This window comes from Mus pahari, chromosome 1 (assembly GCF_900095145.1).
Source record: "Mus pahari chromosome 1, PAHARI_EIJ_v1.1, whole genome shotgun sequence".
NCBI lineage: Eukaryota > Metazoa > Chordata > Mammalia > Rodentia > Muridae > Mus > Mus pahari.
In genome coordinates, this window is record NC_034590.1 from 151,913,428 (window position 1) to 151,928,661 (window position 15,234).

The window sequence follows — 15,234 nt, forward strand, 5'->3', positions numbered from 1 at the left end:
AGGCGGATTTCTGAGTTCGAGGCCAGCCTGGTCTACAGAGTGAGTTCCAGGACAGCCAGGGCTACACAGAGAAACCCTGTCTCAAAAAACCAAAAAAATAAAATAAAATAAAATAAAATTCTACTCCTGAGCTCACTTGTCTTAAAAATAAATGTCTTCACTTCTTACAGCCTTTTGCTTCTTAGATAAACAGATATAACCCCCAAATAGTAATTAATTAGTAAACTAAGGGAAAGACAACCAGACAGGGCAGCAAAATGAGGACACTCCATTTGCCTGGACATAGTTTCCAGGACACACGGTTAAGTGATACAAGCAACTCTTCTCCCCTTGCCCCTTTATGCATGAACCTGCCTTCAGACATCTTAGAAGAATACACAAGAAACTATCTGTTGAGTGATATAATTACTGAGGAAGAGGATGTCCCTGACCACATGCTGGGACAAAAAGCAAACATTAGAAATGCACTGGGAAAACTGGACTCCGTGCTCACTCTGCCTAACTGAGCCTAAGGAGGAGGGCAGACCCAGACGTAGTTACAGCTACCTGTGTATCTTTAATAGTGCTCTGACTCCTAAACTCTGCATATCAAACATTCAAAAAGTTAGTCATCTTCTTCCCAACTTTCTCCAGATCAAAAGGTTCGTTTATGGTCACCCGGAAGAGCTCCCCTAGACAGAAAACCAAATCACCCAGCACGCATCACACCACGTCTTTGCAGGGCCCACAAAACGGCCTGAGTGAGGAGAGCTAGCTGTGCATGGCCTAAAAAGGCGGGGAGTCCGTGGGGGCCGCTACGCTGGAGGGACGGAGGGGAATTATCCACAGTGTGACACAGACACAGACACAGAGCAGCTCGGGTTTTACACAATCACGACAGAGCGAGACTGATTCAGGGCTGAATCGAGCTCTTTATATCGTCTCTACTTTAAAAGGAAATGTATTGACTACGGTCCTCCTCACACATTTATCTCTCCTGACATCAAGCACATTCATAACCTATTTTAAATTCCAGAGGACAATGGTGGGTTTAAGAAAGTGAATAGCTAAGGGATGTGCCAGGCCCTTGGAGAAGCTGGGCAGACAATTCTCTGGCTCTTAAATGTTCAGGAAATGGGCACACTGTAGTATTTCTTTTTCTTATCAATCATAACTTCCAGTTCGAAGAACGCTTGTCGGGAGAGCTGCCTGGACCCGTTTTAGGGACTGCGTGGTGTCATTTCATAACTACTCCCTGGGTGTCTATCTCTGCAGCTCCTGAGGTCAGGCCTGAACTGCCAGCCTAGAGGGCAACTCATCACCTGCTCCAGACCCCCTGGTACCAGGGCCACTCTCCTCCCTAAGTCTGCTCAACTATGTCCCACTGTGAAACCCTCCCAGACTCTGTTCCATAGGGCCTCATGGGCTGCTGAGCCATAAAATTTACCACCCACACAGGCATATTTGAAACTGGCAGGGGCACTGTTAGTAATTACACTGGGAGAATGGCAAAACCACTCCCAGAAAGCAAGAAGGTGATCTCGGCCCCCCTCCCACAGGGCAGATCCAGTCGCTGCTGCAGATCCTGAAACCACGCTCACACCTTCTGACTCCATCCACCTCTCTGTCTTTCGAAACCGGACCATATCACATGGTCCAGACACCAAAAGCTACAGCTGCCCAGCATACCTTAGGCCCGCCATCCCTGAACATTTGCTCACTCCATTTCATAACTGTCTATTATGTGACAGGAAAAAACAAACAAACAAGCAAACAAACCCAAAAAAAAACCTAAAACACTTCTACCTCTCATGAAAGTGTCTGTCTGTCTGTCTGTCTGTCTGTCCCTCTCTCTCTCTCTCTCTCTCTCTCTCTCTCTCTCTGGTGTGTGTGTGTGTGTGTGTGTGTGTGTGTGTGTGTGTGTGTGTGTGTGTGTGTGTGTATGTGTGTGTGTAAAGATAGAGCATTAGACTGAGCAGGCCCCAAACTTTACAAGCTTTCTTTGTTTGGTTTCGGGTTTTTGGTTTGGTTTGGTTTGGTTTGGTCTGGTTTTGAGACACAATTTCTCTGCGTAGCCCTGGCCACCCTGGCACTTGCTCTGTAGACCAACCAGGCTGGCCTTGAACTCAAGAGACCCACCTGCCTCTGAGCATTGGAACCAAGGCGTGGGGCACCTCGCCTAGCTATAGTGTGGATCTTTAAAGGCCTAAGTGTTGAAGACTTGGTCCCCAGCCAGCAATGTTACTGGGGAATGGTGGCATGTCTAGAAGGTAGAGCCTAACGAAAGGAACAGAGGCCTGCCCATGACAAGGGTACTGGGCCCATCCTGTCTTTCTGTCTCCTGTCCATCTGCCGTAGGCAGTTTAGCTCCCTTCGCGTGCCTCCACCATCCTGGGCTGCTGGCCTTGATGCTAAGGCCAGATTACCACAGACTAAGATTTTTGAAACTATGAGCCAAATACACCTTTCCTCCCTGTATGTTTATTGTCCCAGGTATCTTATCACAGTGACAGGAAAGTGGCCAGCATACTCTCCTGGCCCTGTCTTACAAATCTATGACTTTGGGTAGGGTCACAATCTTAGTTCCTTCTGAAAAACTGTGGGAGGGGAGTACCTACTTTACAGTAAAGCCATAGAAATGACATAAAATGACACCTAGAGATTGCCTTATATGGTCAGTGTTCAACCAATGAAAACTCCCCTTAACCAAGCCTACAGTTCACGCGTCTATTTCTGTGGCTTTTGACTTTCCCCCTTCTTCCTAAGTGCTTTCCACCTGTTCAAAGCCTTTGGTCTGAAGGAATCCTTTGGGCTAGTTCAAAGACATCTGAGGTTCTGTGAAGGAAACACACAACTGCGTGCGTACAAACACACAGAGGACCTCTTAGACTCAACCCTTGCCCACACCAACTCTCTGGACAAAGGTCTCCATTGTTGTCTAAATACAAACTTTTCCACAGGGAGCCTTAAAATAGCTCTAAGGACCAGTCTTCAGACTTCCACTTCTCATCTCCACTCTGCCCCTGACCTCAGCATATCCTCTCTCCTTCCTGAGACCCAGTTTCCAAATCTGTGAATCAGGGGGCTGGCCGTGATGAGCACTGAGTGCCCCCAGCAGCAGTTAGGAGGGTTTTGAACTATTCTGGAATGCTGTGCCAGGAACAGGAGTTAAAGCTATGTTTCAGAAAAGCGCTTAACTTGGGTATGAGCGTCACAGAGTCAAGTCACTCTCTCTGCCCTACATTTCCAAGGCAGCCAGCAGAATAACAGGTATTTATTGCCACAGGAGTTGGGAATGGAAATAAAATGAAATACCACGCCGCCACTAAGACCCTAGAGAAACAAGTTGCTCCCTCCAATCCCACAACCTTATCTGTGGCCCAGGATAATAACAGAGGCAGAAATGATGAAAGGATTATTGTCCCAGTTTGCTTTTTACTGCTGTGATAAAACATCAGGACCAAATCTAGCTCGGAAAGAAAGGCCTCAATTTGGCTTACAGATTAGAGTCCATCATTAAGGGGACCCACGGCAGGAGCTTGAGGCAGGAACCAAACCAGAGACCACAGAGGAATGCTTGCTCAGCTACCACATGCCCAGAGGTGGCACCGTCCACTGTAGGCTGGGGCCTTGGACCAATTAGCAATCAAGAAAATGCTCAATAGAAAGAAATCAATCTGATAAAGCAATTCCTAAGTTACATTCCTCCCTCACCCCAAGTATACCAAGCTGACGACCGAAATTAGCCATCACAATTATGACACTGAGACCAAGAAGGCACGTGAAGCAGCTAGTATACACACTGAGTATTCAGAGAGTATGCTGGACGTGATGGCACACACCTTCAATCCCGGCACGCCAGAAGAAGAGGTGGGTAAGATCTCTGAGGTTGAGGCCAACCTGGTCTCCCGGCTAGCCAAGGCTACACAGTGAGACCGTATCTCAAAACCAAGCAAGCAGACAAGCAAGCAAGAGAGAGCATAGCCCGCCCTCCTGCTTCCTGGACTCACTGCAGTGAGTTCTGCATCACAGCTACAATTGTTCTCTGCTCTGGAGGTCCTTCCTCCCTCCCCTGCAGCTCAGCCTTCAAGGCTCTGCGCCTCTGCCTTGCAGCCTTCTTTGCTCAGAGGTTCTCAAGACCGAGGCCAGAGAAGTTTCCCAAGACTGGCCTTGGGGGAGACGGCAAGTTGAGCAGGTCCTTAAGCGAACAATTTCCTTTCTGTGAGTTCAGGAAGATGAACTCCTCTGCTCCGCCCCAGAATGGAGCACTTAGTTTTCAACACTGGCACACGATGAGGTTCTACATACATTATGTCTTAGAAATGTAAGATGACTCAAACCTGGTCACCAGAGTTTGAGTGAGTTTAAGTGACCTTGCCTCCTGCCCATTCTGTGAGGACAAGGAAGAGGACTATGTGATTTCTTCTCTCACCACCTTGGGGTGGCCCCACAAGTCCTCACCCCAGATCCTTCCCTTTGCCCCAGAGCCCAGGGCTCTGATGACTAGAGAGTCTGAAAGAAGTCCAAACCATAGTGGTGACTCTCCCAGGCTCAGGAAAGGAAGTGACTGACCTAAGATCTCTCTGCTGGTTCCAAAGCAGGGCTGGAGTAAGAACAGGACTTTCCTGGTTCATGCCACTTCCTTCTCTCCTTTTGAACCCACCTCCTCCTCCCCTCTCCTACCAAACCCATTACAAGGAAGCCTGCCCTGACCTCTACCACCTGCAACAACGGTAACTCCTCCACCCAGACACCACTGCATAACCATGATCAGCCTGCTGTTGTCTGTCAAACTGCCAAGGCCATAGAAGCATGGCCTCTCGAGACCACAAAATGACCAACACGGCTATGTCCCTTCTACCTCCAACCTTGGCGCTGGCATTCATCCCAAAAAATATCCAAGTGCCTCTTGTCCTTGCACTTGAAATTCTCCTTTCCTTCCAAAGCATGGCTTAAAGGGCACCTGGCCCTACCCTACCCCCACCCCCACGTCCACCCCAGTTGTCTTGAACTCCTGGTCTAGAATGTCCTGATTATTCTTAAGCCATGTCCCCTCATGCCCTCCCTGAAATCCAGGTCTTCTGGTACTGACTCAGCTGGGCCTCCCATAATACCTTGTATCAAGAGGATGCCCACTGAATGGCTTCCACAGTGAATTGAAATGGAATCCATCTAGCTCTCAGGCCAGTCTGGGCTCCTGGGTGGCCTCAAGCTCCCTATATCCAAATGACCTCTTACTGTTCTTCCAAGATTGGATTTGGGCCCAGACTGAGTCAAATGACCTCTTATCATTCTTCCAAAATTAGGCTTTCTTCTTTAATTACACCTTATCTAGCCACACTCAATGTGGAGTCTAATTACGTAATTACTTCATGTCTTGGACTTCAAAACAACAACAAAAAAAAAACAAAACAAAACAAAAAAAGAAAGGAAAAGGCAAAGAGTGAGCTTGATTACTCAGGTAAGAAAACACCAAGTACGCGCATTTACACACACTGCATGTCGCTTTCTCATTCACATGCACTGTTGTAGCCCAGAACAGTAAATCATATTAAGATAAAAACTATGCCAGGTAGAGAAAAATAAGAACTTCACAAAGCGGTCTGATGAAGGTTTTAGAGAGGCAACCCATCTACTGTGCAATGAAGACCGGGAGCTACATGACCTGGAGTACGTTCAGTGTTGACAGCAAGGTCCCTCCTGCCCAACACTGCCACATTCTTGTGAAGCCTACATACTCCTTATGCTGTGACTTCCCAAGGCACCTCTGCACAACTCTCCTTCCCTGCAAGCCCAGGTCTGCCCTGCCCAGCTTTTCCTAGCCGGGAGTCCCCATTCCCAAATGCCCCCGATCGGAATAGAGGGCAGTCAGAAGCCCCTCCTCTGCCTCACACTCCAGCCTTGTTACAGCATCTGCCCCCACGAAAGGCCATCCATACCACCCTGCCTTTGCACGTACCAGTCCCTCAGTCTTCTACTGGGAACGCCTTCTGTTGGTCCCACCCCTTCCTGTGTGTTCACATGTCACCCTCACCTAACATAGGTAACATATGGGCATCATACATTAATGTAAAAACCCTCCCACTTAGCAATTTTCCTGAGAGCAACAGTCACTAGTTTCCAATCACACCTTCCTGTTAGTTAAATAGCTTTAGACATATTTACTTATGAGCTAACTATAAAATCTATAGTACTATAAATAAGAAATCCATACATTTCTTTTAAAGAATAAATAGAACTTCAACTGATAATTGTTTCCTCCTGTACTTCAGTAGATATCTTAAAGACTCTGTTGAGGAAAGCAGGGGTGGTTGTTGTTGTTGGTGGTGGTGGTATTATTATTATTTTTTTTTTTTATTGGTGGTGATGGTATCATTTCTTTGTTTTCCAGGAATCTTGTATAAAACTCTAAAACTTAGAAAATAATCAAATGATTTAATTTACACTACAGCTAGAGCACCTGCTGTGAGCCAGAGACTTGCTAGGATGTGGTGGTGACAAGACACGACCCTGCCATTGTCTTCAGGGAGCCAACAGACTGGTGGGACGGGCACACCGACCAGTCTTACACAGCAGCTGAGACAAATGCTATGAAGAGTGTTCTGTCCAGAGCTACGGAACCATGAGACACTAAGAGGTTAACTTAGTCTGCAGGGTCAAAGGGTCTCTGGGAGCACATGGTGCTTCAGATGAGATCCAAGGATGACCAGAGCTGACGTGAAGGGAGGAAAGAGTACCAGAGGCCAAGGAACCTACACATGCTGAAGTCCTGGGGCTGGATAGAGAGTAGTAAACAGCAGAACTCAGAGACCAATAAAACTAAGGAGTGAGCCAATTCTAGAGGAACCCCAGTCTCCTCTCCAATTCTTCTCTCCTCCCGTCCAGCCCACTCCTGACCTCCGACCTCTGGAGGACTGGCTCAGCTGTACCCTAACCCTACCCTCAAGGGAACGCCTAGCAGGTGAGCTCTCAGGCACCCCCAAACTTCCTGCTCCATCTCTTCTGAGAAGTCCAGAATCCCGAAAGAGTCCTAAACACTATGCAGGTTGCCATAGGTACCACCAATCAAAGGCTCCTGGCCGTTTAATGACATATTAACTATTTTATATATACCAGCAGTAGTCTCTCTGACTGGCCTACAGTTATAAAAATAAATAGATAAACGCTATATTCACAAAATTAAGGACTCACTCAAAATAAATTCGAAAGCAAGTGCAACCCACAAGGACTGCACCCGGCAATCAAGGGCACCTTTCCTGAGGCTTCCTTGCGAGAGCCACCTGTGGAATGCAGAACCACAGGCCACAAACTCCTCTGCTGGAGCTGAGAAAGGGGAAATTATTCACAATGAGCCTTCAGGTGAGCATTTAAATAGCCCCGAACTTTAATAATTAAAGATAACGCCAAGAACGTGGACTGTCATGCAGGCTGGCTGGCAGCCGTGGGGCCTCCCACAACAGCTGTCTTGACAAGGCACATATCTTCTATCGGTGCGCAGGGATGACTAATATTTCCCAGTTCCCAAGAGGCCTCGCCCCCTCACACCTGCCAGTGCTGGCTCACTTAGGCACCATGTACCACAAAGCAAGCAGAAAATAGTCCGAGAAGGCCTACAATACCTTGGTCAGGGTTTGTGGGCCTGGTAATCTGATTTTCAACAGTCACCACCAAACCCTGCGGAAGCCTTAGGCTCTCCCGGCTTCCTCCAGCTTCTGTAATTTCAATCCCTGTTGGGATTTTGCTTTCTCCGGAGCCTCTGTTCTCTTTGTTCGGCTTAAAAACAGTTCCTACTCTGGCCTTAGCTTCTCTACCCAGATCTCTACTGACCAGGCCACTGGAGCAGTGATTTAGATCTCCCAGCTCCAGTTCCAGTCCTACCTACCTCATCCCCTACCCTCAAGATCCTGCCCGTCCCCTGTCACAGTCTGCCATGCTCACTGTCTAGGAAGCAAAGCCAAGAGCAAGAGAACCCAGTATCTGTGCTGCACTGGCCTTAGAAAGACTCCCGAATAACAAGACATCAGGAAAGTGTCCCCATTTCCCACCCTACTTGTCACCCTACTTGCTAAAACAAGCTGTGAGCCTTGGCCAATACATCCTGTGCTCACAGGAGACAGTCACCCATCATTGGCATTGCCCCGACTAAAGACAATCCAAGTTGAGAAGAGTAACCTGCAAATGATTTTGTATGTTTGTATATCGGAGAAGGAAACTGCTCATGTGCACAGCTACCAAGTACCACACAGACTCTAAGCAATAGGAGACACTTTGGAATCTATAGTGCATGCCCTTTCATATTGGGAAACCAAGCTCAAAGGTCAGCCCTACAGGCTGCCGTGAGTAATCAATGCACAAGGTACTATATAAATGAGTAATGAGTGTTCATCCTGACGGGTGAGTAGAAGGGCAATTCCAGGATCTACTTGATAACCTAGTCCTATTGTAGCCACTGTATACAAGGCACAACACCTACCTCCCCCAACCAGACAGAACATCAAGGCAAAAATGGGACAGTAATGCAAATGGCTGACAGAGCCAGTTACAGGTTAAGTGTTAAGCACCTAATGCCAGCATTCTGGCAACCCGAACTCCTTTCTTTCTGACCTTGGGAACTCAGGCTGTTGGGAAGTCTCACAGAAGGAGACTGGGTTGGCCATTTATAGGCACGTGCCTCACACACATCACTAGACTTGTTTGCCCTATGCTCCCAACTTGGGTGAGACATGACGCCACATCCCTCACGTATGTCTGAAGTTCCCGTCTTGCTTGAGTGGTCCACTCCTACCTTGTCTGAGCAAATATACCCATCCTATCTCAATACCAGAAACACACTGCTGACTGCCTGTCGGGGGAGACCAGGCCCCTTTCTCTCCCTTAACAACATTTAATTAATGAATGAAGTAGACTAGAGTGGCATTGAAGTAAGAAGCCAGGGCCCCACACATGCTAGGCAACTAACTGATCTACATCTTTAACATCTCTAACATGGTTATGTTAGACGTCAACTGTATGCGTGTGCGTGTATGTGATATTTACGTAGCCCAAACTGCCCTCAAACTGCAATCCAGTTCTGGGATAATTGTTGTGCCCTGCCCACCTGCTGTAGGACACGTCCTAAGCTAAAGCTCCATATAAAAGCAGGGCTCTACCTGCTATCCCTGAGACCAGCATCAGAACTTTCTCTTCGTTCAAGAAAATGAGGCGTCCCTAGCTAGAGCAGTGTGCTACTTTAGATAGGCCTCCTGGCAAGGTGGGGCAACGGTGGGAATGACATCACCAAGACCTGAAACCCTGAAGAGCAGATGAAGCCCCAACTGCTACCTGACCCAACTTCTGTCCCTTCTGTCATCTGAACTCCTTTGGTGCACACTTCTGTTCTAGCATGTGATGTACTCCTCCCAGAGAAGAGAGACGGTAGGAAGACTCTGTGAGGACAAGATGGGGCAAATCAGGAAGAATGAGACAGAAAAAGATCCAGGGTTTGAGTGATCAGCCTGGGGAGACAAATGACTGTGAACACACTGGCCTTTTCACACGACCAAAGCAGTCCCTGGCTTTGAAATCATCGCTTCAGCCCTGCTCCGGGCGCCCAGTGGGTCAAGGAACACAGCTTCACCTGGCAATATTCTTTTTCTAGTCTCCAGTCTTCTATTTGAAGATGCCTCGTGGGCTCTGTAACTTCTGACCTCGTTTCATTCTCTGTAACGGTGGTTACAGGGATGGAGGATGGTGCTGCATGGGGAGAATGCCTGCCTAGGACACAGGAAGCACCACATAAACCAAACATGATGGCACACCTGCAATCCCAGACCTTCCGAGATAGAGACAAAGGATCAGGGCGTTCGAAGCTGGCCTGGGCTATGTGAGACTCTGCTTCAACAACAATGACTGTGACCTATATCTACTGAGACAGCTGTGTCCAGGTCCTAACACTTGCATGATTGGATCATCTCTTCCTCCTCCTCCTCCTCCTCCTCCTCCTCCTCTACTATGAAGTTCTATTTTTCACAACTGAGGCACTGAGCTGCTCTAGAGCTCAGGCAGGATCTGAATCAAGTAGCGTGGGAAGAGAGGCCAACTCCTAGCCTCTCTCCACCCCCACATCACTCGAGAGCAATACTCAGCAAGAAGACACCCACCTCAGCCCACCCAACATCCTAACCTTAAGCAAACAGCTCTCTGTGCCTCTGCTTTCTCCACCTACAAAGCAAAGCTAGTCACAGACGTCTGGTGTAGAAACTAGAGACTTGGGTCTGCCATCCAGTCTGCCTGAAAGAACCGTCTGAAATGAAGCAAGAGCTCTGGACCTGTGCTATCCAAGCACAGTCACCAAGCACAGAGAGTCACTCAGCATTCAACTGTGGCACACGTGGATGAGAGACTGAAGTTATGTTGGTAGTCCATTTAAATGAATTTACACAGTCACAAGCAGCTAGTGGCCACCATGCTGAACAACTGAGCTCTAGCCTATGATGACAGAAGTGCCATTTTCCTTTTACCATGATATTCGTGGTGCCCGGTACATCCCCTAGTGCTTAAAACTATCCACGGAGTAAATCAAAAGCAGAACTCTCTCCAGATATTTTTTTTTTAACAGTACTTCATCTCCCTTATCGGTATTGATTCTCCAGCAGTGCTGTCGGTGGGAGGAGAGCCTTGCCTGAGAAGGTGCCCCAGGTCTCCCAATGCAATCTGTCAGGGAGCCACCCACACCATGAAAGGTCCTCAGTGGAGCCCATCAATCCCGGAAACTTGTACTTAGCAGTCCTGGCACACAGTTCATAGGCTTAAGAAAGCCAAAGCAAGCTCTGAAAAAGCCCCTAAGTATCTTTAAACACCTATCTATGTGTAATCTATATGTAATTCATTGTCATAGTTAAGATGAAATCCATCTTACATTATAATAAGATGAGGCTTATTGAACAAGTTCATGACCACAACCCAGCAGGAGGAAAATGGTCCTCAAGGGCTAGGGCTGCCATCCTGAACCTTACGGTTCTCTCCACTGACCTCAGAATCAACACATCTGAACTTCTCACCTGCATGAGTGGCCAGGAAATGTGCAATAGGACCCAACATGTAAACCGTTCCTCTGAGAAAACTGTAGACTCCAGCAGACTTGCATTATCACATTCTTTCAAGTTTTCCTTGGTGGGAAAAAAAAAATCAACATTTGCTCTAATCCAATTATGTGCCAAGGATTATGGCAGATGCCAAAGACAGGATTATACCTTCCTACATGGCGGCCACAGTCTAGAAAGAGATACAATATATGAAGGAGACACTGAGTTAAGCTTTGGAGAAAAACATGGAGCTAACATTATACATGGACACCATGACATGGCCACCTGAGCAGTCACCTCTCTGAAGGGTCCGAATACCATGCTATCCTAGTTTATGATTCTATTGCTGCTAGAGAACACCATGACCACAAAGCAAGCAGGTGAGGTAGAGGGTTATTCCGCTCACACTGCATCAACAAAGGGAGTCAGGACAGGAGCTCAAGCAGGGTAGAAACCTAGGGGCAGGAGCTGATGCAGAGGCCATCGAGGGCTGCTGCTGACTGACTTGCTCCTCATGACTTGCTCAGCCTGCTTTTTATGGAACCCAGGACCATCAGCCCAGGGATGGCCCCACCACTCCAATCACTAATCAAGAAAATGCCCTAGAGGCTTGCCCACAGCCTGATCTTCTGAAGGCATTTTCTTAATTGCTCTTGGATGACTTTGGCATGTATCAGATTGGCATAAAACTATGATGCTTTGCACACAACAGCTCCTCGGTACATAGAAGTAAGTCAACACTTGACCAAGTGGGTTGAGTCAACTGAGACCCAGACAGGTTACCAGACTTCTCAAGATAGCCCATATGGTTACTTACAGGGCAAAACACAGCTCTGGGCCTCGCCACTCATGATCCCAGCAGTCCATAATGTGTTTCTTTCTACTCCGCTTAGGAAAAGGCAGACTCTGCCACCTGTGCTTATGTCTATTTCAAAACAAACCACGTTCTCTGTAAAATTGCGTCTTTAGGTCTGTCTGTAGAAACATGTATTCAATTGTTTAGCAACCACCTCAGGCCTGGGGTCACACCAGAGTGGCAGAGAATTTGCTAGCATGCCCCAAGCCCTGAGTTCAATCCACAGCACCACAAAGGTGTGTGCAGGAGAGAGATGTCTTGAGCATACACGCAGCAGCATCAGGAAACGTAAGCTTGAGAGTTTGGCTAAAGAGATGGAATAGGCTGGGCTGGGGAGCAGGGGAGGGGAGGGCACAGAGGGGCTTTGGGGATAGCATTTGAAATGTAAATGAAAATATCTAATAAAAAAAGATGAAATAAATTTCTGATAAAATCAAAAAGCTGAACATTTTTTCCTTTCGCTTCTCCTCAAGTCCCACGAAAAGAAAAGAGAAACTTGATACTTAATGGAAAGAAAATAACAGCACCCAAGACAAGCCAGCAGACCCCTGGGAGTCACAGCTGAACACCATGCAGCAGCTAAATTGAGATCCTACTTTATCTACTCTGCTAAGTGCCAGCTGAGCAAGGAACCACTGAGTGGCCAACCCCTGGCCCAGAACCGAGGAATGCTCCGAGCTCCAGGCTTCGGTGATTGGGTAGGGAGCAGCGAGGTGGGGCTAAAGAGGAGCACTGACTTTCTGAAAGATCAGACAAGGAGCAGTCAGACCCAGGTTCCTTTCCTGAGGCTACAGTCGGCAGAAGACTCAGGCTCAGCAAGGGGAGGAAGCTCTGACAGAGGGGCAGAATGAAAGCCTTAGAGCAAAGAAGATAGCAACAGTCCACTCCTCCTCCCACCACACATACACACACACACACACACACACACACACACACAGAGATACGCACAGAGACTGACACAAACACATACACAGAGAAACACAGATACACACAGAGACTGACACAAATACACACACAGAGAAACACAGATACACACAGAGACTGACACACAGACACACACACACAGACTGACACACACACATACAGATACACACAGAGACTGACACAAATACACACACACAGACTGACACACACACACACAGATACACACAGAGACTGACACACAGACACACACAGATACACACAGAGACTGACACACACACACAAAGAAAAACAGATACACACAGAGACTGGCACACAGACACACGCATACAGACTGACACACACACACACACACACACAGATACACACAGACACGGACACACACAAATACACACACAGAGAAACACAGATACACACACAGAGACTGACACACACACAGATACACACAGAGACTCACACACACACACAGACTCACACACACAGATACACACAGGGACTGACACACACACATAGATACACACAACACACACACAGACACACATACACAGACACACAGATACACACAGAGACTGACACACACACAGAGATACACACAGGTATCTAGGTTTTTCCACTTGGGGAAATAAGCAGGAAGGTTCTCTGCTGGATGACCCTACACCCACAGATGCCCGGTCAACAGTTAAGTGTCCACCCTTAAATATAACTGAACAAAGCAAGGATCAGCAGGCATGGGAAGATGGCTCCAATGGGAAACACTGCAACCACAATAAGCAAAAAATAGGGGGGGGGGGGGCTTAGAAGAAACAAAGACAATGCAAAGATCAGCAGAAATTTTCCAAAAGTAATCAAAAATAAAAATAAAGAAGCCAGACATTGAGAGGAACATCTGTAATGCCAGCAAGGAGAATCTGAAGTTCAAGTCCAGCCTGGGATATGGAGGGAAGAGGATGGGGGACAAAGGGGGAGGGGGAAAAGGAGAGAGGGAGAGGAGAGGGAGGGAGGGAGGGAGATGTTACAGGAACTAGGCGTCCTTAGGAAGTAAAACATGTACAGGTGTTATGTAAAAACACAAATATAGACATTAAAAACTGAGAAGGGTTGAGGATAAAGATACACCCTAAAAATATAAAAGTAATTAAAAAAATAAGAATTTACAACTTTTCAAGCTATGAACTCAGTCCAGGAAGTCTAACTAATAGGACTTTTGAAGACAAAATCCAGGAAAATTGAGAAAAAAAAATGAATATTCACACATAGGAACTCATTAGATAAAGGATTTAAACCTTCACCAAAGGAGCACACTAAAGTCCAGCCCACTATTTTGTTGTGTATATTGGAGCCTGGGTTTCTGTAGTTCCAAGTGCCCAGAGCTCATTATGTATCTGACGAGGGCCTTGAACTCCTGACAACCAGGCCTCCACTCTTCACTCTCAAGGGCTGAGACAACAAGCATGCACTCCAGGACCTGACCTATACCAATCATTTTTAAAACAAGGAGATCTAAATATAGGAAATGGAAATGACCAAAAACAAGAATGGTATACTAACTTTCATCCTCAATACTGGCAACTACAGAAAACTGTAACAACACTTTAAGACTATAATGGAGAGCTGGGATGTGGTGTCACACATCTTTAATCTCAGCACTGGGGTGGGGGTAGGGTGGAGCAGAAGCAGGCAGATCCCTGTGAGTTCAAGGCCAGCCAGGTCTACTATACAGTGAGTTCCAGGCCACCCTGGGCTATAGAAACCCTGTCTAAAAATAATAATGAAATAAAACTATAATGGAAAATGCCTTTCAATCAAAAATTCTAGATAAGCCAAACCACCAACCAAGCACTAACAAAGAATAAGACCACATAGTGCATGCAAGTTTGAAGTGATTGGCTCCTACAGACCCTCTCTCAGAAACTTCTGGAAGAATAAGACAAAAGATGGAAACAGAGGTAGCAACCCATGGGTTGCTTCCAAGTGGGAGTCATGCCACAGGCCTACAGGTCAATAATGAAGAACAGTGGAGGAGGGTGGAGGCTCTGGAAAGGAAGGCTGGTGGGCGAAATGTGACAAAATAAAAATATATACATTAGGGCACAGAGATGTTTTAAAGTATGGTGTAAACCTTTGGGAACTAAAACAAAAACAAAAACCCCTAACTTGAATTAGTAAGGCCAGCCATTAAGTCAGTGAATTACATTCAAAAGCACCACTAAAGTATATTGTAAGGCTCGAACACTATCTGCTCAGTCAAAACAGTGTTGATATTAATTATCAATGTAACCAGAAACTGTGATGACACCATATGGAGAGGATGGGCAAAAAAAGGCTGGAGGTGCCGGGCGTGGTGGCACACGCCTTTAATCCCAGCACTTGGGAGGCAGAGGCACGCGGATTTCTGAGTTCGAGGCCAGCCTGGTC

General features: G+C 47.0%; 1 protein-coding gene across 38 annotated transcripts in view; it reads right to left on the minus strand.

Annotated features, from left to right (window-relative positions):
- The window catches only part of Sorbs1 (sorbin and SH3 domain containing 1), a 223,240-nt gene that overhangs the window by 200,649 nt on the left and 7,357 nt on the right, over positions 1 to 15,234 (minus strand). The window contains exon 1 of one of the 38 annotated variants that reach the window (XM_029532532.1): positions 7,171 to 7,262. The exons of 36 other annotated variants lie outside the window; for them this stretch is intronic. The gene's annotated coding sequence lies outside the window, so the exon portion shown is untranslated. Of the gene's footprint in view, positions 1 to 5,093; positions 5,354 to 7,170; positions 7,263 to 15,234 lie in introns of those variants that run through there. One more of the 38 variants, XM_029532516.1, reaches the window with a different exon arrangement.